Below are 22,526 nucleotides of genomic sequence, written 5' to 3'. Positions count from 1 at the left end.
TTATGTTGGCTCAAGCTTATGGTCCGCCTTTTAGAGGTAGTGATAGAGGTGGACGTGGATCTTATGGTTCTTCTTACACTCGTTCGAATTTGTCTGTTGATCAGTGTGCGTATTGTAAGAAGTTTGGGCATTGGGCTGCCGCTTGTCCAGCACTATGTGTTCAGCAGTGTTCACGTGGTCGGGGACAAATGAGAAATCGCTCAGGATATTCAGGGCCCAGAAGAAGCACGAATGATCATGCTAGGGTTGATGCTAATGTACGAGAGCAGGATGGGTTTAACACTTTTGATAGACGGAACCAATACCAGATGTCTAACTATGTTCAGCCTGATTTCCAAGATTCTGCTTATGCATAGGATTGCCTAGGATGGGGTAAGGAATCAGTTGAAGTTTCAATAGATTAGAGGGGTCCCTATGTTACAGCACATGTTTTGGGTTCTACTGATCAGTTTCTGGTTGATACAGGAGCTACTCGTAGCTCCTTGTCTAAACAATTGATTCCAAGGGCTCCCCTGTCTGGCTTAACCATTACATCAATAGGTTTCGATGGAACACCTTCCCTTAGCCCATTGTCACAACCACTTGCATTCCATGTTGATAAATTTACTGCTCCATGTCCATTTTTGCTTTCTCCAAATACACCAGACAATATTGTGGGTCTTGATATGCTCAAGTATTTCAGGGCTACAATACGATGCTCTCCTGAAGGGGTGCGTGTTATTTTAAATGATAATCATCCTGTGATGGAAAGAGTTTGTCTTGTTAAAGAGGATATTGCATTAGCTTCACTCCCTAGTACTTTGTGGGCTACTTCAGATACTGATGTGGGACAAATGAATACTCCACTGGTACATATTAGTGTCAAGGAGGGAGCTCTATTGCCACGTTTGCCTCAATACAAAATTTCACAGGAGGGCGGAGAAGCAATCACACGAATTGTGCATGATCTTATTGCAGTTGGAGTTGTTGAGGAAGTTCTGCATAATGTTTGTAACAGTCCGATTCTTCCTATTCTGAAAAAGGATACTGATACTAGGATTTACCGATTCATTATTGATTTACGAGAAGTCAATAAGATTGTGATACCACAATATCCTGTGGTATCTGACATCACAACACTTCTTACTTTGGTTCCTCCGACAGCAACTACGTTCTCTGTGATAGACTTGAAGAATGCTTTCTTTTCGATCCCTATTCATCGTTACAGCCGATATTTGTTTGGTTTTACTTTGAATAAATGATCATAAGATTTTGCAGAGTTCCTCACGGCTATACTGAGAGTCCTAGTATTTATAGTCAAGCGTTAAAACGACAACTTGATTCTTTTGTTTTGCCTGAAGGTGTGGCTCTCATACAATATGTCGATGATATTTTGTTGGCAGCTGATACCCCTGAGCAATGTGAAAAGTGCACTTTGTCCTTACTTTATTTTCTTGCTTCACACCATCATAAAGTGTCACGAAAGAAATTGCAATATTGTAGACCAAAGGTAACCTATTTACGTCACCTTTTGTCTAAGGAGGGCCGTGCACTTACATCAGATTGTATTCAAGTAATTTTAGACACACAGTACCCTCTACTCAGAAAGATGTTCGTGCATTCCTTGGTCTTACTCTTTTTCGTAGGCAATGGATATTAGGGTTTTCACACATTGTCAAACTTTTGCTAGCACTTTAGACTAAAGATACTCCAATGCCCCTCCCATGGACAGATGAATGTGAGACTGCTTTCCGGCAGCTATGACAAGCCCTTTGTTCAGCACCAGTGTTAGGTACTCCAGATTACATGAAGCCTTTTGCACTTTACGTATATGAGAAAGATGTATGTGCATTGTCAGTTTTAGTACAGACACATGGAGATAAGCAGCGTCCCTGTGCATATTTTTCAGCAGTATCTGATCCTGTCGCTCGAGCGTTGCCTGGGTGTTTTCGTTCAGTTGCCGCAACAGCTGTGTCAATACGTCAGAGTGAAGGGATAGTTTTGTCACATAAGCTGTTGGTGTTAGTACCCCATGCGGTTGATGCTCTTTTAAATCAAACAAAGATACAACATTTAACTAGCGCTCACCTGACAGGATATGAATTGACATTGCTGGCTCCTCACATTACACTGAAGAGATGTGCAACACTAAATCCAGCCACTTTGTTGCCATATCCGGTGACTCAGTCACAAGAAACACATGATTGTATATTCCTTACCGAAGAACAGACAAAGGTCGTATTGATTTACAAGATACGCCCCTTCCAGATGTAGACGGGGAATTGTGGGTTGATGGGTCTTGTTTGAAGTTGCCAGATGGTACGACCTCAGCTGCATATGCAATCACCACAATACACACGGTAGTGGAGACAGCTCGTATACCACAGAAGTCAGCTCAAGCAGCTGAACTAATAGCTTTGACACGAGCATGTGAGCTTAGTACTGACATATGTGTGAACATTTATACAGACAGCTGCTATGCTTTTGGAGTGGCTCATGATTTTGGTTTGCTTTGGAAGGAGAGAAGCTTTCTCACATCCCACGGGATGCAGATAATGCACGGAGAATTAGTGAATGACCTCTTGACTACATTGACATATCCAAAGAAACTAGCTATTGTGAAATGTAGTGCACACAAGAAAGTGACCGATAAGATATGGCAAGGTAATGCCCTTGCAGACCATGTAGCACGTGAGACTGAGATGCAGCGAATTACTACTTCTATGTATGTAGTGAAGTCACAAGCTGAACGTTGGCATAATGCTAGACAAGACGTATTAGATATACAGAAATCTGCTTCTGTGAAAGAACGTGAGCAATGGTCTGAAGAAGGAGAGTTGTATGATGAGGGCTGTTGGCGGAATAAGCAGATGGATAAATGGAAATTGCTTCTAGCTTTTGTACAACCTATGGTTCAGATGGCACATGGGCTGGCACATGTTGGAGCTTCAACAATAACGAAGTTGCTTACGCAACTTTGGGAGCATCCAGAAATTTCCAGTACAGCTAAGAGAGTAGTACAGTCTTGTTTGATCTGTTTAAAATACAATCCTGGAAAAGGGACACATACTCCTGCAGGAGGGTTTGCTACACCAACTGCGCCTTTTGAAGTTCTACAAATGGATTGTATTCAGCTTGAACGCTGCAACAATTGAAAGTATGTCTTGGTGGTGGTATGTGCCTTCAGTAAATGGATAGAGGCATACCCCACAAAGGACAATACTGCCATTACCAAAGCAAAGGTTCTTTTGAAAGAATTTTTCCCTAGGTTTGGTGTTTGCAGACTTTTATGGAATGATAACGGACCTCATTTTGTTGGGGAAGTTATTAAGAATGCCCTGAAAGGATTAGGGATCAAACAGAAGTTCCATGCAGTTTTCCACCCACAATCAGCAGGGTTGGTGGAAAGGTATAATGTTACTTTTGAAGCTGAAGTTAGCGAAGATACAGGCTTCCACATCCTTAACTTGGCCGGATGCATTACCGTTGGCATTATTGTCTATTAGGTCAGTGCCACACTCTCAAATCAGCCTTACTCCTTACGAAATAGTGTTTGGAAGGCCAATGAACATTTGGGGAATTCCTAAGCCAAATTCTGTATATGATGTACCTTGTGTCCTGATGAATGATTATTTGGCACAGTTAACCAACAATTTGGCCTTGCTGAGGCTTACTTCAACACCGGGAGGGAGCAAGCAAAAATAAGCTACTTCTCTGTGTGGGAGCAATGCACCATAAGGGGAGCTGGCTGGGGCTTCAGGGCCCTTGGGCTCCCCTGAAGCCCCTAGCATCTTGTTTGGTGAGTAACCTGGGTGGGGAGGACCTCATATACTCTGAAGTGAGGCACCGGGGATGGGGTCCCTGGGGCTATAATAGGTTTGCGGAGGGAAGGCAGCATGGCCCCTACCACTTTTATAAGGTACAGCCATGGAGGATGAGTCTCTGAGGCTTATGAAGACTTGGGGAGGGTAGCCACCTGGCCTCTTCCCTTTATATTAAAAAATCAGCTAGGGTATGGGGTGCCAGGGGCCTGATACAACTCAATGAGGAGGGGCATACAACTCCCTCTCTTTTTTATTGGCTTTGGACCCAGGGATGGGGCCCCTGGAGACTCATAGGTCATGGGGAGAGGGACCCTCCTTTTCTTTTCACAATTTAACCCAAATATGGGGTCTCTGAGGCCTAATAAGGCACAGGGAGGGGACCCACAGGCCTTCTTCCCTTAGGATTCTGCTCCAGGAGATGGGGTCCCTGAGGCATACTAAGGCTTGGGGAGGCAATCCATGTGGCCCCTTCCCTTTCTTTGTTGAATTTGGCCCCAGGGGATGGGGTCCCCGGAGCCAATTAAGGCTTGTGGAGGGGGCTGCATGCCCTCTCTCCTTTATATATGTTTTGGCCTCAGGGCATGGGGTTACCAGGGCTCAAGGTCCTAAACTAGTTCAGCAAGGGCTATGCGTGGCATGGGATTGGCAGCCTGCTGGTGGGTTGACTGCCTTCGGGTAGGTTTTCCAATCCTTGCGGCCAACCGTTCGCAGTGCATGGTTATAGGTCATGCACAGTGAAGGGTTGGCTGCCTGTGGTCAACTCTACCGTGCACGATCAAAGGCAATGCACAGTGTGGGGTTTGCTGCCTACAACCACCGTCATAGCATGGGGTTGGCTAGCGGTGGTGGGGATGGCTTTATGTATGGTAACTAAATATTACTTTACATTAAGGAAACCCTAGAAAGTCACTGAAAAAAAGGAACATTGTAACTAGATGTACTGTTCAGTACAAGATGTATTGTTTTAAACTCCAAAAAACAAGAGAAATTCACCAGTTATAGTTATTTCAAGTAACTATAACTCATGCCCTAACATAACTAAAACTTGCGCCCTCTCTATGCACTGCTAACTACCATACATATTACATCACTCATGACATCCTCTATTGCATCATTGACAATATCAATGCAACATTTGCAATGAAATTATTGATGAGAAAACTGCATGTCAGGGGAGTGAGTTATGGAGAGAAGGTGGGTCTTTGGTGCCTCAATCCTCATGTTTATTCAGACCTTTGTCATGTACTGTGTTAAAGTCACAAATAAGGCCAATTTAAAGTCTGAGACGTTCAAGTAGAATATCCCCCACTTTTTTCAAACAATTGCCATTCCTGGTGAGAAGTAAATGGATGCTCTCAACTCACTCCCCATTTATATTGATTCAGTACCACACAAAATGTATGTCTGCATTGCATTTTGACTAAAAGTCTATCTTCGCTGGACTTTAATAAAACAATTTAGAAAACATTTGTTTACTTTCTTATTTCTATTTCTCTTAGACTTTTAGAAATATACTGAGTGTTTTATGAGGAATTGTAATGTGAAATGCTGTGATAATTGCACTCAGGAAAACAGATAGATGCAATGTGCTGTAAAAGGCAACTGTGCATGTCTTGCCTTGACACTATGATTGCACTTTTCATCTCTTCAAAAGATGATTCACTCTTTTAATTTAATAGCCTGTGAAAACAAATTGTGTACTTAATCATGGAAATGTCAGAAATAGGACTAATGGTGAACATTGGTGTAATATTATGGTAACAAATCTTCATAAAATTGCGATAGTAAATATTTGCTACAGGAAGCCTACATAATACAGCAGGAATCTGGGTCACTGCTCCTCTTCCATGTTTACAAGGTATCCTTGAATTTCATTAACAGCTATAGCTTGCAAAGGCTTCTCATCATGCCCAGATTCACTTTAGAGTACCCAATGACACACATAATTGACAACAGGTTATGTTCAGCCAAAATCAAGTTCAAACATGAATTTAATAGGACTGATCATACCTCTGAGCCTTTAAAGTTTGAGCTTCCTATGTTTAATCTCCATTTTGGCTGCCACATGCAGCAATCTTGAAAACGTATTTCTGGCTGGTAATGACTGTTGATCCTGCCAAGACCCTCAAATACCTGATCAGCCTATTATGAAAAATATTGACTCTGCAGAACATACATGATTTTATTATGGTTATTAATCCATTGGCATTTGTAGTGACATGATCGAAAAGTCACATGGCAGGGGTGGAACTTAGAGTTTGAGGACATAGTGATGCACTTACTGAAGCACCTCAACGGTCGAAACATCTGGCCAACAAAACAGCTGTAATCCCAGCTTTCCCGAAGACTTGCACAGGAAGCCCCACAATGCAGGGGAGCCACTTCAGTATATTATTGGCTCTAACAGTGCGTTTTGGGAAAGAAGTGTTGAAAAGAGGCCCAGGCTTTGCAGACGTAGAGAAAAGCTACAGAAACCGACTGTACCACCCAGCAAAGACAAGCGACATTTGTAACAGTCAGAAGGACTAATCTCTCACATCAAAATGTGGAGAGATTAACCATGATTAAAATGAACCAGCATTTTATATGCCCTCATTAAACCATTCCTGAAACACCATAGGAGGAGGAAGAGGATGACTGGTCAGAATCAAGTGTGTTAGCTGACCAGCTTCTGGGTAAACTACCAGAGTATGAGGATGAACTCTACTTCCCAGACCAGGGCCACCGTAGATATTTGTAATTATTTTTCTCGTTGAACTTCTTTTTGTCTTTCTTTCTTTGCAACAAAGAAAAAAAATGCAACATTATAAATGTGACTGATTTATGCTGCCCCACCGTTTTATAGTCACATATTAGAAGCCCGGATTGGAGTTGGACACGTGCAATAAAGAAGCCCCCACATACCTATCATGACATTGGAGATGATGTCTGCCTCCCTCACATGTCATTGCCTATTTTGTTTTATTTTATATCACCTAGCAGGGCTGCTTTGATCATAAAACAAAAGACTGTCAGTGCCATTGTGAGAAATGTATTGCATTGCCATCAAAGAGGAGATATTTTGTTAAACCACTGTGCTTGGCTTGGAAGAGGTAACTACCACAAGTACTAAAGTAACTCTTTTTGCATCAGTTAGTGGTGATATTTTGAGTGTTTGTGAATGAATGAATGATGACTGATGTATGTGGTGGCTGACATTGAGGGAGGGAGTTCAAGAAATTTGTAAATTAGTTTCCAAGGATTTGCAATGTTTGGGGGATGATGGGTGATCGTATTTTCTAGAAAGTGATTGGTCTTTCAAACTTAATGAAATTTACCTGCAGGGTCCACTACTTAGTATTTTCTGGTTCCTCAGAACAGACCAGCCACTTAAGTTACCAAACACAAATCTACACAAAATGTTCCAGTTCTGTTTCTCTGTTATTTATTTCTTCTAATCTTCCTTTCAGCTGCAGTGCACTTTACAGGTTTACCTTGCTCGGTTTGGGACTGGGACAGAGTTACTCAGAATATGGAGGAGAAGGATGGAAGGAATCAAGGCGGGACTACCTCAACAACTAGAAGGATTATTGACATCAAACAGAAGCCATGATGATGGTGAAGGCTCTGAGGCCTAGTCATCACTCACTAAGCTCTGTGAACTGGAGAGAGGTGCATTGATTTAGAAATGCTGCTGAGTATGTGTTTGCTGCGTTGCTATCTCGGACATCAAACTGATTATGTTCTTGCTCTGCCTCTGAGTCTTCTTGGTAAATTCCTGATGCCTCATGAAGCTTGCCTTGCTTCTCTTTGTCCTTCTTCTTTACTCTATAACACTGCTACGTTTTTTTTTTTAATACACAGCCCTTCTCCTAGTCTTCTCCTGCATGAACAAAACTTGCGGAAAGCTCAAGACTCCAGCTTACCTATCGAACAGGTCCAAACTTCAGAAAGGCACCCAGAGTGACCGACATTCCAAGAAGAATGGAGAGATACATTGCCCCATTTGGCAAAACAGTGTCATTTTCCTTTTAACAATCATATTTTTAGAACTGTGTGGGTTATCACCAACTTTCCATAATTTTAATTTTTCAAAAATAGAAGACATAGCATTTAGGATATACTATCTGGGGATTCTCTTGGGTAGAAGGGCAGTTTGTTGCATGCATTTAACTGAACTATGTGATACGTATCCCTTTATTTCCACTTTGCTTCCACAAAAGATTGATGATGGTGTGCTGCTCAGCGCTCCAAGAATATTGCTGCGGTTCCTTTTGAGTAGCGTTTGTCTTTGATACACCTTTCCCTAAATCCCCTCTCCTATCCATTCATCTAGCCCCTAATCCTCTTCCCCTCTGCTGTGTGATTTATTCAGGTGTGACTTCATTTTACACCATAAATGAATCACACACTTGCTGGGGTGGGTATGTTGAAAGTGAAACCAACTCACTGCATGACCTCCTGCCTTCTTCTACCTTAACAATATTGCACACCAGCCCAATCAAATCATCATCATTCAGGCCTTGTGTGTGTGTTCCATCAACACTTAATCTGATCCAACCAATCAAGTCTACACCCACGTCTCCTGTATCCTTGATTACATTTCCTATGTTTAGGTTTTATAGCTCCTCACCATTGCTCAGAAGAAATTGATACTGATAGATTATATTATCATATCAGGTCTGACTCTTCTTTGCTGTGTGTCAAATACTCTCATTGTGGTAGTCCGGTGTCAGTCTTCCTAAAATTATGCTATGATGACCCATTAACTCTGTTTTACTTTTCTTTCAATCAAGTTGACAGTGAGGCATAATTCTTTGATTAATCTTGTAGTTTGAGTGGCACCACCTGTGAAGTTCTCTCTTCCCTGTTAGCATACTAGCCTGCTACTACTACCACTTACCACCCCCTTAAGAGTTGTGATGGCATCTTGGGAAAAAACCCTGCAGTAAGAAGAAGACGACTCCCTAGTGTCATCTATTCAGGTAAGAAAAGAACCATGGATTGAGGTAGGTAACTTGTTTATTTTGTAATTTAACTCCTACTAAAGAAGACTCTGGGGGTCATTTCGACCTCGGCGGTCTTTTCACAAGACCGCTGAGGGACCGCCGTGCTGAAGACCGGTTTTCCGCTCAGCGTATTATGACTGCTGGCAGCCCTCCGTCTTTTTCTGGACGTAGAGCCGCCAGCAGCCATACTGGCGGGCGGCGGGGAAGTGGAGGTTGCTCCATCCCCACCGCCACGTCAACAGAACACCGCCCACCAAATCATGTTCTGTGATTCGGCGTGGCGGTGTTCTGTTGACGGTGTGGTGGCGGCGGAGCAGCCCCCATGGATCCCGTCCCCTCCCGGAAGATCAACGGGCAAGGTAAGTCCGTTAGGGGAGGGGGGGTGTTGTGTGATGTGTGGGTGCATGGGGTTGTTCGTGTGAGTATGTAGAGGGGGTGTGTGAGTGCGTGTATGCATGCGGAGGTGTAGTGTAAATGGAAATGTGTGCGTGTCTGTCTGTATGTATGTCTGTATGGATGTGTGCGTGTATGTGTGAATGAGGGTGTGCGTGTATAACTGTGTGTGTGTCTGTTGGCACGTTTGTTCGTGTGTGTGCAGGAATGTGTGTTGGTGGTGTCTGCATGCGTGTCGGGTGTGTGTCTGTGTTGTGATGTCAGGGGTAGGGGTGGGGAGGGGGGTCCTGCCACCTTTGGGGGGTGGCAGGGGGTGGGGGGGTGTTGGGTACGGACTCGGGGGAGGGGGTGGGGGGTGGTGGAGACCCCTATCAGTGGCAGGGAAGGAATTCTCTGGCACTGATAGTGCTTACCGCCATGGATTTCATGGCGGTTCCAAACCCCATGAAGTCCATGGCGGTAAGCCAGTTCATGATACCGCCGGTGGTCTTGTGACGGCCGCCGGGCTGGAGACCCAAGTCTCCAGCCCAGCGGTCGTCTCCGCCATGGCGGTCTGATCGGAGAAGTGGCGGATGACCATGGCGGTAACCGCCATGGTCATAATTCCACATTTTTTACCGCCAGCATGTTGGCGGTAAAACCGCCACTTCTCTGTCAACCGCCAGGGTCGGAATGACCCCCTCTGTCTTTCCTGTCTATGTGTATCTAGTCTTTTTTTCAGGCAAAATAGACAATGGCAATCATCCACTAGTGATCAATATAGTTTAGTTGCAGAAGGCAATAGAGCAAGAGTAACTGCATAGGTAAATTACATATACTTTTTAAGCAAATTTTAAAAAATGGGCTACACGAAAATACAGCAGTGTAAACTAAAACACCAAAATAAACATTTGACTGATGCTTAAATAAAGTATTATAAATAATCCCCTTTTAATTTTACACCCACAACAGACTCACACTCTCCTCAAACAAATAGTCCCATCCCCAAAAAGTCCAATGAAAAGTCCAAGTAACTTCCAATCAAACCATGTCCCAATTCCCTCCCCACCCTCTCCACCCACAAGTGCCCCTCCTGTCAAAACAAAGAAATTTAAAAAAAGGTCCAAAGAGGGTACGTCCAAGTTCACTAGAGTAGGGTCCGGATATCATTGAGGGCCGCTTCAATGCGTGCCACTCGGCATTGGAATATGCAGTCCTGGGCCTGGCGTGAGGAGAGGGGCAGCAGTGGTGGAACTGGGATGGGTTAGCTGCAGGTTGAAATATTGTTGCCAGTGTCACTGGGAGGCTGTAGGCGCTGGTGGCTGGCTGCAGGAGCTAGGGCCGACGTCCATAAGTGATGCTTCAGCCTCCTCCTCCTCCTCTTCTTGGAGGGCTGCCAGCCTCCGATATATTTGTTCCTGATTCCCTCCAGCCCCTGCTGCCAGAGCTGTGCTGCTATCTCCTGGTGAGTTGAATGATGATGTCCACCAGGAGTGGCTATAGCACGAAAGAAAAAGGAAAATGACACATTATAAACTGTGCTGTGTTCAAACAATCAGTACAGTACAGTAGCACAGTAGCAGTAAATTGCTTGTTCCTTAGGGCCATTGGAATTTGACATGGCAGATTATTTATGAAGAGTTGCAGGGCCTTTTTTTACCCACACATGCCGTACTGTAGCTGAGTTAACGTCCGAATGTCAAAAGGGTAACATTTGAGCTGGAATCAATCCATTATGAAAGCCATGACATATTATTAACTTATACATAAATGTGGCACATGCCAAAAGGGATTTTAACATTTCTTGTGGTGGCCTGGGACAGAACTTCAGGTGACAGAGTGAGCACTGGGGTGGAAGGGAAATACCTTTTTAAGTTTGAATGCATTGACAACATTGTAAATGCTGCATTAACTAAATCAGATGCACACATTGCACATAAAACACTATTGTACACTGCCACACTGCAGATATGTACTCATAGTAGCATTGGTCACTGATGGGGAGAGAGGTATGGGGAGGGAGCAAGTGAATGAGCTGAACAGCAGACCCGTCCCTCTCAAAAATAGCTCCCTTATTTCTTTTTGATCCAAAAAATTATACACTCATCTTTTCATTCAGCTAATCTATATACCCTTTGATACCCACCATTTGATTTAAGCTTATGCTCTCTCATCCAGTCTTTCACTACTCCAATCCAGCCATCCATATTTATCTTCCCGTCTGTCCATAGACTCACCCATTCAGTGTTTACCCTTTCAAACACCCTGCTTTCACCTATTGGTGCAGCATTTACCAATTTATTGTTCAACACTGTCCACCCATTCCTCACCCGAGCATAGTGATTCACCCTTCCTTCATCCAATGAGGCATCCTTTCACCCCTTTCATTCCTTTCTTCTATCTTCACCCACCAATGCATCTCCTCTTATTCACATATGCATCTTTCTTCTCCTTTCACCCACACATCCTTTCACTCATTTGCCGTTTCACCCATTCTTTCTTTTAGCCGTCCATCCTTTGCTTTTCTATCAAGCCATCATTTTTAACCTCCATTCATTCAGTATGATGAGCTTTTGTCTGCTGATTTAGAGAGAGGAGGACATTAAGAACTCAGTCCTCACTGCAGCTGCTCAACCAGGTGCTTCACAGGTAACACCCTTGCAGTGGGTTTTTAAGAATTGCCAATGAGCAAGAGCAACATGACATACCAGCACCCGTCCCTGCTACTGCCGGTTCTACCCCTCCAACCACTGCCACGTCCGTGTGTGCTGGTGCTGGTGCTGCTGCTGACCCCAACACTAGTGGTCAGTGCAGCTGGAAAAAATATTACACAATTTAGTTCCAACAAAATAAATAGAGCCACAATAGATCATTACAGTTCTATCTTCTTATATAATTCACTATAGGAATTTTGCTGGTTGTTAGAAAAGCAAGTTAGACAATCATCAACAACAAACATTTTGTAGAGGAGTGACAGAGCTCACCTAAGTCACTGAAGTGCAGAAAATGGTGGAATAATTTAGTCAATGCAGGAGAACCTATGATGAGGTCTTGGTTGGCAAAAGCAATGGGCATGAGCAAGGCAAAGAAAATCTTCACAAACATGTAGAAAAGCTGACTTGGGCATGCAATCTTTTCTGTAGGGTATCTGTCCTAAAAATCTGTCCTCTTAGTATTAAGTACCCGTCTGCAAGATATATAAGGGGAGAAGGGAAAGCTACGCTTAAATAGCAAAAAAGCAGAAGAAAGCTTATACAGACTGTAGACAGGAGGAAGTCAGGTAGAGAAGAAAGATGTAAATAATTAGATACATGCAGGTATTACAGGAATTTAACAAAGCTTACATAGAACAAAAATAAGTATAAAAAACGTAAACAGGCACAGTAAAACAAAAAAGAATATTTTAAATGAAAGGTGAAAATTTTTAATAAAAGTAGTGAAATAAAAATAATATAACAGGAAGACTTACTGGGGCCAGTTAATCTACCAGCATCAACACTGATGATTGCACTGGAAGCACTTGCACACTCTCCTTCTGGACCCATAGATGCTGTTGCCCTCTTCTTCACCTTGGGTGATTAGGTAAGAAATAAAGAAGATAAAAAAAATAGATTAGTGGTACAGTTAATCTCCCCAAAAATATTTGGTTGATAAGCAGGGCAAATACAATAACATTGTACTGTTCTATACCAGATTGCGAAGTATGATGGATTTAACAGAAGTTGACCTAATACTTTTACTTTCTTATTTCCCACACCTAAGCCCAACTCCTAGCAGGATGAGCAGGTGCTGTTTGCACTCGATGATGTGCACCCAATGGTACATTAACAGCTTCTGGGTTCGCTGGCTCCCAATGTGCGGACAAATTAGCTGACACACCCTCCCGCACACCAGTCAACGCTCCTGAAAAGGGTAACCTGAACCACGCCTGCCACCTGCTCTCAGCATGTTGGGGAGGTGGTGCTGCACAATAAAATTAGTGCTGCCACCTCCTGCTCGCTAAAAATGGGGCGAAGATGCACCCCTTGGTGGCCCTGCCACCCGAAGGTTAGGCAGCTGCTGTTGCTGTGACCTGTCATGGTGCTGTTGGGGTGGGGTGAAGAGATAAGAGAATGAAGGAAGGAAGAAATAGGGAAGAAAAGACAAAAAGTCAGAAAAAACAGGACGAAAAAAGTAAAAATATAGATTCAATATAAAAGAGGCTAATGAAATAAATGAAAATGGCGGGTAGATAGTTTATGAGGGTGGAGGATTAAATGGATAAAAAAGGGCCAGCACCGTAAGCAGAGTGAAATACAAGACTGCCACACCCTTGCAAACCTTGGTGCCGTTCATGCTTGATTTTCAACGTGAATACGTGTTTCATGTTGCATTTGATGTCAAACACAATGCCAACAGATGCTACAGAGAACTCTACCTGCTCGTAGAACTCGGTGTAGTGCGGTGGAGTATTTTTGAAACTTCACGGAGTTCTGCGTATTGCGACTCCGTGCACTCCTCCCACCCCTATTTAATATTGATGACTACAATGTCATTGTATGCCATGATATGTGTACGCATAACAAAAAGCTTGTATCACTGTTGTCGAATCCACCCAATGTGACCTTCTCATCAACCCCACGTCAGAAATACATGGCTAGGCCAAAGGCATCCGATTGACAGGTCAAGGGTGACACATATCCCTTAGCCAAACACTCGAACAGAGAAAACCCAGATTGATCCCTCAGATAGGGAGTGACACCACAAAGGCCCTAGGAAATCGGCACCCATTAAAACACATTTGGCTGGAGGCATGTGCGTTCCCAAAACACTATAAAAGTTAGATGGCACATAAAGCTAGGAACCCTCAGCCAATCAGAACACAACACGCAGTGGTCATGCGCTTTTCATGCCGAACATCTGGACATGTTACCTACTGGCTCAAATTATGTTCACGGCAGTTCGAGACCCACCTGCTCACTTTAACAGATGGTCAGATTTTTGACTCTGTGACTAGGTCCGGATTTCTTTCTCAAAAAAATGCATAGAATTGTTTTATGACACTTCAAGAAATGCATGTAAGGGTGCCATGAACTAATGTGCTTTGAGACCGTCATCAGACCCCAGCTCTGTACTGCTCCCCTGACCGCTACGTTTAATTAAACCAACTGTTCCTGTTTTGCCGAACGCCTCTTGTCTTTCATTTCTTTAAGATAAATCCACATTCAAGCAGCGTTTTAGTGAGTCAGATAGGAGAGATTGGTTCTTTGAACCCGAGTGAGGATGAAGGAAGAGGACCCCATCTGTATGGATTCACATCTGCACAAGAGAGGTAAGCAGGTGCCACAATTGATTGAAAGTTCTGGTGAAGGTCCATCCTTAAGCCACCATCAGTGGGTAAGAGAGTACATCTGATCCCTTGGGCCAGATGTAAGAAGCTATTTAGCATTTCTTAATAGGCCTAATCGCTATTTTGGCCCATTAAGAAATGATAAACAACATTTTGCCATGTACAAAGGCTGTTTAGGAATCACAAAATGTGATTTCAACCTAATAGAAGTCGCATTTTGAGACACCCAAATAGGAAATCGGAAATGAGGAACTCCTATTTGTGATTTCCAATCACATGTACAAAGCGTTTCCTAAATGCAAATTGGGCATTTAGGAAATTCTATTACCATCGGCTCAAAGTCGATGTTCACCATGTGCTATTAAAATAAAATCACTCCAAAATGCTTTTTTTAAAGTGCAATAAAGTGCACACATGCCCCTAGGACATGTGTGCTCCCAACATTAGCACTACTTTTTTTGTGGTGCAGCAAGGGGGGCCTTAGGCTGAACTTCACCCTTGCTTTAGCATTTCCTAATTTGCTATTTCCTATTAGGAAATTGCAAATCAGGAAATGTTAAACTATTCATACCTAAGGACCTTTAAGCCCATAGGAACGAATAGTTTGGTATTACCTTTATAGCGATTTTTTAAAAGCAATCTGTAACATCTAAGCAACTTGTAACATCGAAGCTACTTGACACCAGTAGGAAGGCGGGTTGTAAAGGCTGGTTTGATAAGGAGTGCATAAGGGCGAAAAGAGCGGTCTCGCATGCCTTATTTCGGCGCCATGATAGTCCTGCCAGCAAAGAGAAATTTAGAGCACATAGAAGGGGCTATAAGCATCTATTGGCAACTGAAACGGATGTACCAAAGTACACTCTTGGCTGAACTTAGAGAAACTACTGTCAACCACAACCCAAAAAGGTTCTGGGCTGGTGGCCAGAGTGGGGAAGGGGGCAGCGAATGATGTAGAAACCTGCATAGGCTCCTGGCCTTGGTTGACCATTTTAGCATACTATAAAGTACCCCCAAGGTCAATGCCCCTCCTGTTGCCCTTATGAGATAGGAATTTTAATTCCAGAGGTAATTAGAGCACTGGGAGCAATGAAGAGGAATAAGGCTCAGGGCTCAGATATGGTGCCAGTGGACCTCTATTGTGAGGCACCCTTTTATTGGGCTAAAATCCTCACTAAGGTGTTTAATGCAGTCCTCAAGGGTAATACAGTGCCACAGTCTTGGCGTTCTGCTGTCATAGTTCCGATTTATAAGAAGGGCGACTGAGGATGCCCTGCCAACTATGGGACGATCTCCTTGCTGGATGGGCCGGGAAGGTCCTAGGGAAAGTTCTGCTTAACCGCTTCCAGGGATGGGTCAACAACCAGGGTGTGATAACAGAAGTGCAAGCAGGCTTTCGTTCCCAAGTTGAAACTATTGACCAGATCATTTGTCTCTACCTGATTTTGGATAAATTTACTGTAATCAAGAGGTGTTCGGTGGATCTGGTCTTCATAGAATTTAAATCTACCTTTGACTCAGTAGACAGGGGCAAACTATGGAAGTCACTGTTAAGCTTAGGGGTCAATGCCTCCCTAGTGAAAGCCATAGCAGCATTGCATACGGACAACACTGCCAGAGTGAGGTACGGGATGGGTGGGGAGTGTACATATCCCTTCCAGATTCAAAAGGGCGTTTGTCAAGGCTGCGTCCTGACACCCCTACTCTTCAGTCTCTTTTTGAATGATGTGACTCAATTCCTCTTAGGGGAGCTGTTAGACGTCCCTCTTGTAGCAGGTAGGAGGCTACCAATACGATTGTTTGGGGATGATGCAGTTATTATAGCACGCACTGAAATGCGGCCCATAGGCTCCTTGCCCACTTGTGAATTATTGTGAGGAAATATCATTAACCATTATTTGCAAGAAAACCATGGGGATGACTTTGCAGCCATCTCCTAGTCTACGGAGGAAGCTAATGAATAACCATGCCCCAATTGAGGTTACCAAATACTTTGATTATCTAGGGGTGCGGTTCTCTGAGAACTTAAGCTGGGCCTGCCAAGTCCAGAAGGCAGCCATAGTCCTTAAACAAGGGGCTGGGACAATACTGAGATTTAAGCATAAGGCTGGAGGCCATAGTATCAGTATTATCCTGGAGATATATGTTTGAAAAGCAGTGGCTGCAGCACTCTATGGAGCAGAACTCTGGGTATACATGAATATTAGATTGCTGCAGGTCACCAAGAATAATTTTCTGAGAATCTTATTGGGGTTGGGGCCAGGAACCCCTTTGAAAGCCCTCTTTGCAAAACTAATCTTGACACCGATTTCTGAACTAGCAGCCCTAAAGTCAGTGTTGTACTGGATGAGGGTAGTTTGTAACCTTAGGGCAGCAGTGTACTTAGAAACCTTGGAAGAAGTCACTACGTATGGTGGAAGGGGGTGCTCCTGGGGAGCTCATGTTAAAAAGACTCTAGGGAACCTTCGGTTGGAGAACCTAAGGGTGGATCCATTTAGAGTTAGCAAGGATACATTAGGCCTGGTAAAAAGTTGATACCGGGAATTCAGTAAGATGAGGGTGTACCAGGAACTCAGGCCTGATTCTATTATACATTATTATTTTAACAATGTTTATCATCTAGCCCCCCCCAGGTTTATTTGGACATGTTGTACCATGAATTGAAGCAGACTCTCTATACACTAAATATAGGCTGGGAGTGCTGCCCCTAAGAGGCTACCTGGTCCATACTGGTAGGCTGGTAGCAGGCTTGGCGTTTTGTGACTCCACCACTGGGTTGGTGGATAACGGTGCTTACTTCACCCTGACCTGCAAGAAAGTTGATGAGGCAAGGCGTCAGTGGCTCCACTCTCTTTTTAAGTCTAGTGGAGCAAATTGCACTAAAACTGCACTCGCACTTTGCGCAAGGACTGGCAACATGAGCAAACATAACTTGATTGCCTCATATATATGGGCCACCTGGCCCAGGCTATGGGAATTGTCAACTAAATTAGGAGTGGCTGATTTATAAAATCTCACAAGACCTAACATGGCTCTAGGAGCTATTGGTGAGATGAAACAATGGCTCCCCTCACGCTAACGTAAGGTTTCTCCTCTTTCCTCCAAAAGTCCCCGTAGCCATGTGAGTTATTGGTGCTAATATAAAATGATGTGAGCAGAAGCACTTTGTCTCCGGGCTCCCACCCAGAGTGGAGGGTAGGCATTGATAAAGCATTGCCCCTCCCCCAACATGTGTATTGGGGTGTAGCCGTCTTTTAATTAATTATTCATATTTAATTGTTTAGGGATATGTGATTTTTCTTCTTTTTGAATGGATCTGTCAAAGCAGAGTGATTGCTGCTATTATGCTTTTAAATTATGATCATGGTTTTATTTGAATTTAAGTCTTTTGTTGTGTGTACCATTATAAATTATTGTAATGCTTGTTGATGATGCAATTTAATAATAAATAAAAATATCGATTCCTACACTGTTATTAGGCTACACGATATTAGGGCTCTATTTTTACATACCATTTTGCATTTCCTAAATAGCGATTTCTAAGGAATCGCTATTTAGGAAATGCAAAATAAGTACTTCGTACAGCTGGCTCTTAGTGCCAGCATTTAGCATATGGCAAACAAGTAGGAAGTGTAAGCATTTAGGCCCTCATTTTGAACACTGCAGTGTTTACCGCCGTGTTCATTCTGGTGGTCATTTCAATGACCGCCAGCACCCCTGGGAACCCGCCGGCACCATAATGAACAGTCTGCTAGGCCGGCGGGCAGAAACATTGTTTCCGCCCACCGGCCCAGCAGAATGCATGGCCGGGACATTGTCGACAGCACCATGTGCTGTGCGGCGGGTGCACCTGCACCCGTCGTGCAGATCACTGCCCGTAAATCGGGGCCCCCAAATTGCCCCAAGAGACCCATTCTGCTAGCCTTTCCCTGGCAGTGGGAACTGCCAGGAAAAGTCTGGCGGAATGGGTATCATTATCCAGAGGGCAGCACTGCTTGCAGCGCTGCCCTGTCGGATAGGAATACACCGCCCTGCTGGGGGTGACTGTATCTTCCGCCGTGGGGTTTTGGGCCGTTCATTAGATGGCAGACTGGGCCACCATCCCGGATGGCGGTATTTACCGCCACCGCCGGAATGGCAGCCCAGACCGCCATGTACAAAATGAGTCCCTTAATCTGAGCACCCTGCCACTGATAGAAATCTAATCTATTGCACATATCATGTGTACAAACTGAGTAGTCGAAAGGTGGCCTTGGAGTTAATCCGGAAGGGGTCACCTTTTTGTGAAAGTCGGCACAGGGCTAGAGAAGGTAAAATTGTTGTTTAGTTGCTTGGACCACTGGGCGAGACACAGATGGTATACTTGACCACTGGGTGTGATACAGGGAACCATTTGGAGCGCTGGATGTGACACAGAAGGTACGCATAGGCCTTGGGTGTGATATAGGGGCAACACCTTAATTTGTAGTACAAAAGGGTTTTCTCTGTGCCATCAGTTTCTTAACACTGGTGGAAACTAAAATAAGTGAGAGGAGTTATTGGCTTGGACCACTGGGTGTGACACAGATGGAACTAATGCCCCCTGGGTGTGATATAGGGTGTAATTTGAACATTTGGGAAAGATTTAGATCTTTAAGACTCTGTGTAGCTTGTGTTTGGCTGAACAGCACCTGTAGTTGTTGAGTTGTTCCTTCTTCTCTGTGTAAATAGTTACTATCTGTGTCCCTGAGGTGATCTTGACAGACTAGTGGGCTTACTTGATCCCGTGTACCAAGCAGAACCTTCCCTCAGCATCGGGCTGCATGCGCTAGGAACGGGCTAAGGGCTTTTTGGATAAAGTCATCATTTTTTTCCTGTGACTTCTTACTTTCTTCTTTCTTTACTTCCATTGTGAATTTCAAATGATGCATTGATGATGTTGTGGTGCTGATAAACTATTGCGACTATCTTTCATGTTGAAATGCTATGCTTTGTTAAATGATTTAATATGCGCATGAAGAAGTTAATATCTTTCTCTCCCAAATCATTGTTCCATATCTGCTATTCCGCTGCTAATAAATGGTTCATAATGTTTTGAATTAACAGGAAGGGGGATTGGTAGCACACTGCCTCACATCCCAGCACAGTTCACCCCTTTGCATCCTGGTAAATGCAGTTCACAGTTACCGATTACTTGGAAATTATCTGTCGTTTTTCACCAAAGGTGGTGCAGGCATTGCTGTATATCTCTAGACACGTGTTTTGGGGTTTAGCCCTTCATCAGAAGAGGGTAGAGAACAAAGAGAATTCATCTGGGGTTGCTGGAAATGCTGCCAAAATCCTTTCAGGTGAAGTATCACTCACAGGCACACAGGTGCATCTCCAAAGCTTGTCAGCTCACTGGCTTAAGGTAGCCTTTTAAACAGGAAGGGGGGTTGGGAGCACACTGCCTCACATGCCAGCATAGTTTGCCCCTTTGCATTCTGGTAAATGCAGTTCACAGTTAGCGCTTACTTCAAAATTATCTGTCATTTTTCACCAAAGTTGGTGCAGACAGTGCTGTATATCTCTAGGCACGTGTTTCCGGGTTTAGCCCTTCATCAGTAGAGAGTAGAGAACAAAGAAAATTCATCTGGGGTTGCTGGAAATGCTGCCAAAATCCTCTCAGGTCAAGTGCCACTCACAGGCACACAGGTGCATCTGCAAAGCTTGTCAGCTCACTGGCTTGAGGGAGCATTTCAAACAGGAAGGGGGGTTGGGAGGACACTGCCTCACATCCCAGCACAGTTCGCCCCTTTGCATCCTGGTAAATGCAGTTCACAGTTAGTGCTTACTTGGAAATTATGTGTAGTTTTTCACCAAAGTTGGTGCAGACATTGCTGCATATCTCTAGTTAAGTGTTTCTGGGTTTAGCCCTTCATCAGTAGAGAGTAGAGAACAAGAGCACTGTTAGAACTATGGGCCATCTTCAAGGTGGCCATAACCTGTAACGATCCAGAACCCGCAATCAAGGTTTCTGTACCTACCACACCCTACATAGGCATAGAGGTGCACTCTCTGATGCCTGCCATCTCAGCTGTTCTTGCACTACGTTACACCAATCTACCGGTTATGGGGCCCAGAGGGCCCCCTGACAAGCACTGAGCCACTGGATTCAAGGCTGGAGAGTCGCTAGACCGGCAAACCCTGATGATTCCAGCCCCATCTCAGGTTGGCACGAAGGTTCCCCCAAGTTTGACCCCATCACCTGTGGCGTTCAGTCATTTTAACCCCAGCAGCATTGGGAGCATATACACCAACCTGTCTGGTAGAGCACTCTCAGGTCATTGGGAGGTTTATAGCAGTCCTCAACAGTGACACCCCTAGTGGTGGGAGGGAGTTCCCAGCCTTTCAGGGTTCCACATCGAGGGATAAGCCACAAGGTACACTCCCCCAAGGTGTGCCCAGGTAACGAAAGAGACAACAGAAAGCGACCTTGAGGGCTCATGCCTCACAAGGAGAACCACCCTGTAACCAAGCAAAGGAGGTAGCCCAGGTGGGAGTTAGGTAAAAGGCAAGGCATGAGAAGAGAAAGAGAGAGAGTTATCATCTAAAAAGCACAAAGGGAGAACAAAACAGCATGCCTTCCCCCGGAAGAGAGCAAAACTAGGCCCCAGGCTCCATGCAAAGAGGAGACCAAAGTAAAACTAGAATGGCAGACAAACTGACCTGGAGGGAAATAGGCCCAGATTTACAAGAAATGGTGCAAAACTTCTGTAGCGCAATGTTGCTCCAAAACATTTAACATTGCGCTAAGACATTTCCTTGCACCTTGTTAGCGCCATATTTACAATATGGCGCAACATGACGGTGAGGAAAACTTAGCGCTAATCTTAGCGATGTGTCACAAAAGAAAGTGGAGCTATCGCCGGAAAAGTGGTGCTAACCTGATGTGCGGCACTTTATGTGACACCAATCATAAAAGTGTTACCTTTTGGCTAAAAGCACCCAGATAAAGCAAGGGAAAATGCCAAACAGAATCCTCACAATAGACGAAATGGAGAAGTCTGGAAAGGAGAGACCCCAGACAGACCCTAATGAGCCTGGTACTAGCCAGGATGCCCATGCTAAATCACTTGAGAAGGGGAAAAGGAAAAAGAAGTGTAGGTTCAGTCAGGAGGAAAATAAAATACTGATCACAGAGGTGACAGAGCACCAACACCAGCTCTGTTACCTCTAAATTGTCAATAGGTAGGAAGGAGGCCATTTGGCAGTCCTTAGTAGATAAAGCCAACAGTGTGGCTAAGATTAGAAGGATTGTGGAGGGCTGTAAGAAGCGCTGGCATGATTGAAAGCGCAGAACTAAAGAAAAGCTGACCATTAACAGAAAGACAGCACTGCAGGCTGGTGGTGGAAGCCCCACAACCCATAAGCAGATGGTTGAGTTGGAGGAGACAGGGCAGTGGTCATCCCGGATGAGGTGGTGGAATGAGTCCAGGAAGAGGACACTGCAGCAATGAGAAGCTTCAACAAACACAATGTAATTTGCAGTGGGGGGCAATGTTGCAACTCACAAATGACATAAAGGGGAGGTGCTTTGGAGGCACTGTATGCATGCTAATGGGTTGCATGGGGGCACACTAATGACTAAACATCAAATACATGTAATATCCACTGACCACTCTCCCCTAACTATGTGCACAGACCACTTCACTACCTTCATACCACTACCTTCACTGTGTTAACTTTACCGTCCAGCCATGTCTGACTCACAATGGGCAGCACATACCAGGCATGGGGCACATGTGGGGAGGGCACTATGGAAAGGCCTGCCTGTGCCACTGGGAAATGGCACTAATACAACTTGCACACAACAGATGGGGCTCCACTGTCAACCATTTGCACTACTGCACATGTTGCTGCCATGTGCCTACACATCTGCATCATACTACAAGGGACCTGCATTGATGGGATGACTGCTTTTGTGCATGAAGGGACACCTTATTGTAGGTACAAATACACACAATGTGGTTGCATCGTACTATGGATGGTGCAGGATAATGCCCACAAAACAAGAGG

The sequence above is a fragment of the Pleurodeles waltl genome, chromosome 4_1 (assembly GCF_031143425.1).
Source record: "Pleurodeles waltl isolate 20211129_DDA chromosome 4_1, aPleWal1.hap1.20221129, whole genome shotgun sequence".
Lineage (NCBI taxonomy): Eukaryota > Metazoa > Chordata > Amphibia > Caudata > Salamandridae > Pleurodeles > Pleurodeles waltl.
Note: the sequence above shows the minus strand (reverse complement) of the source record.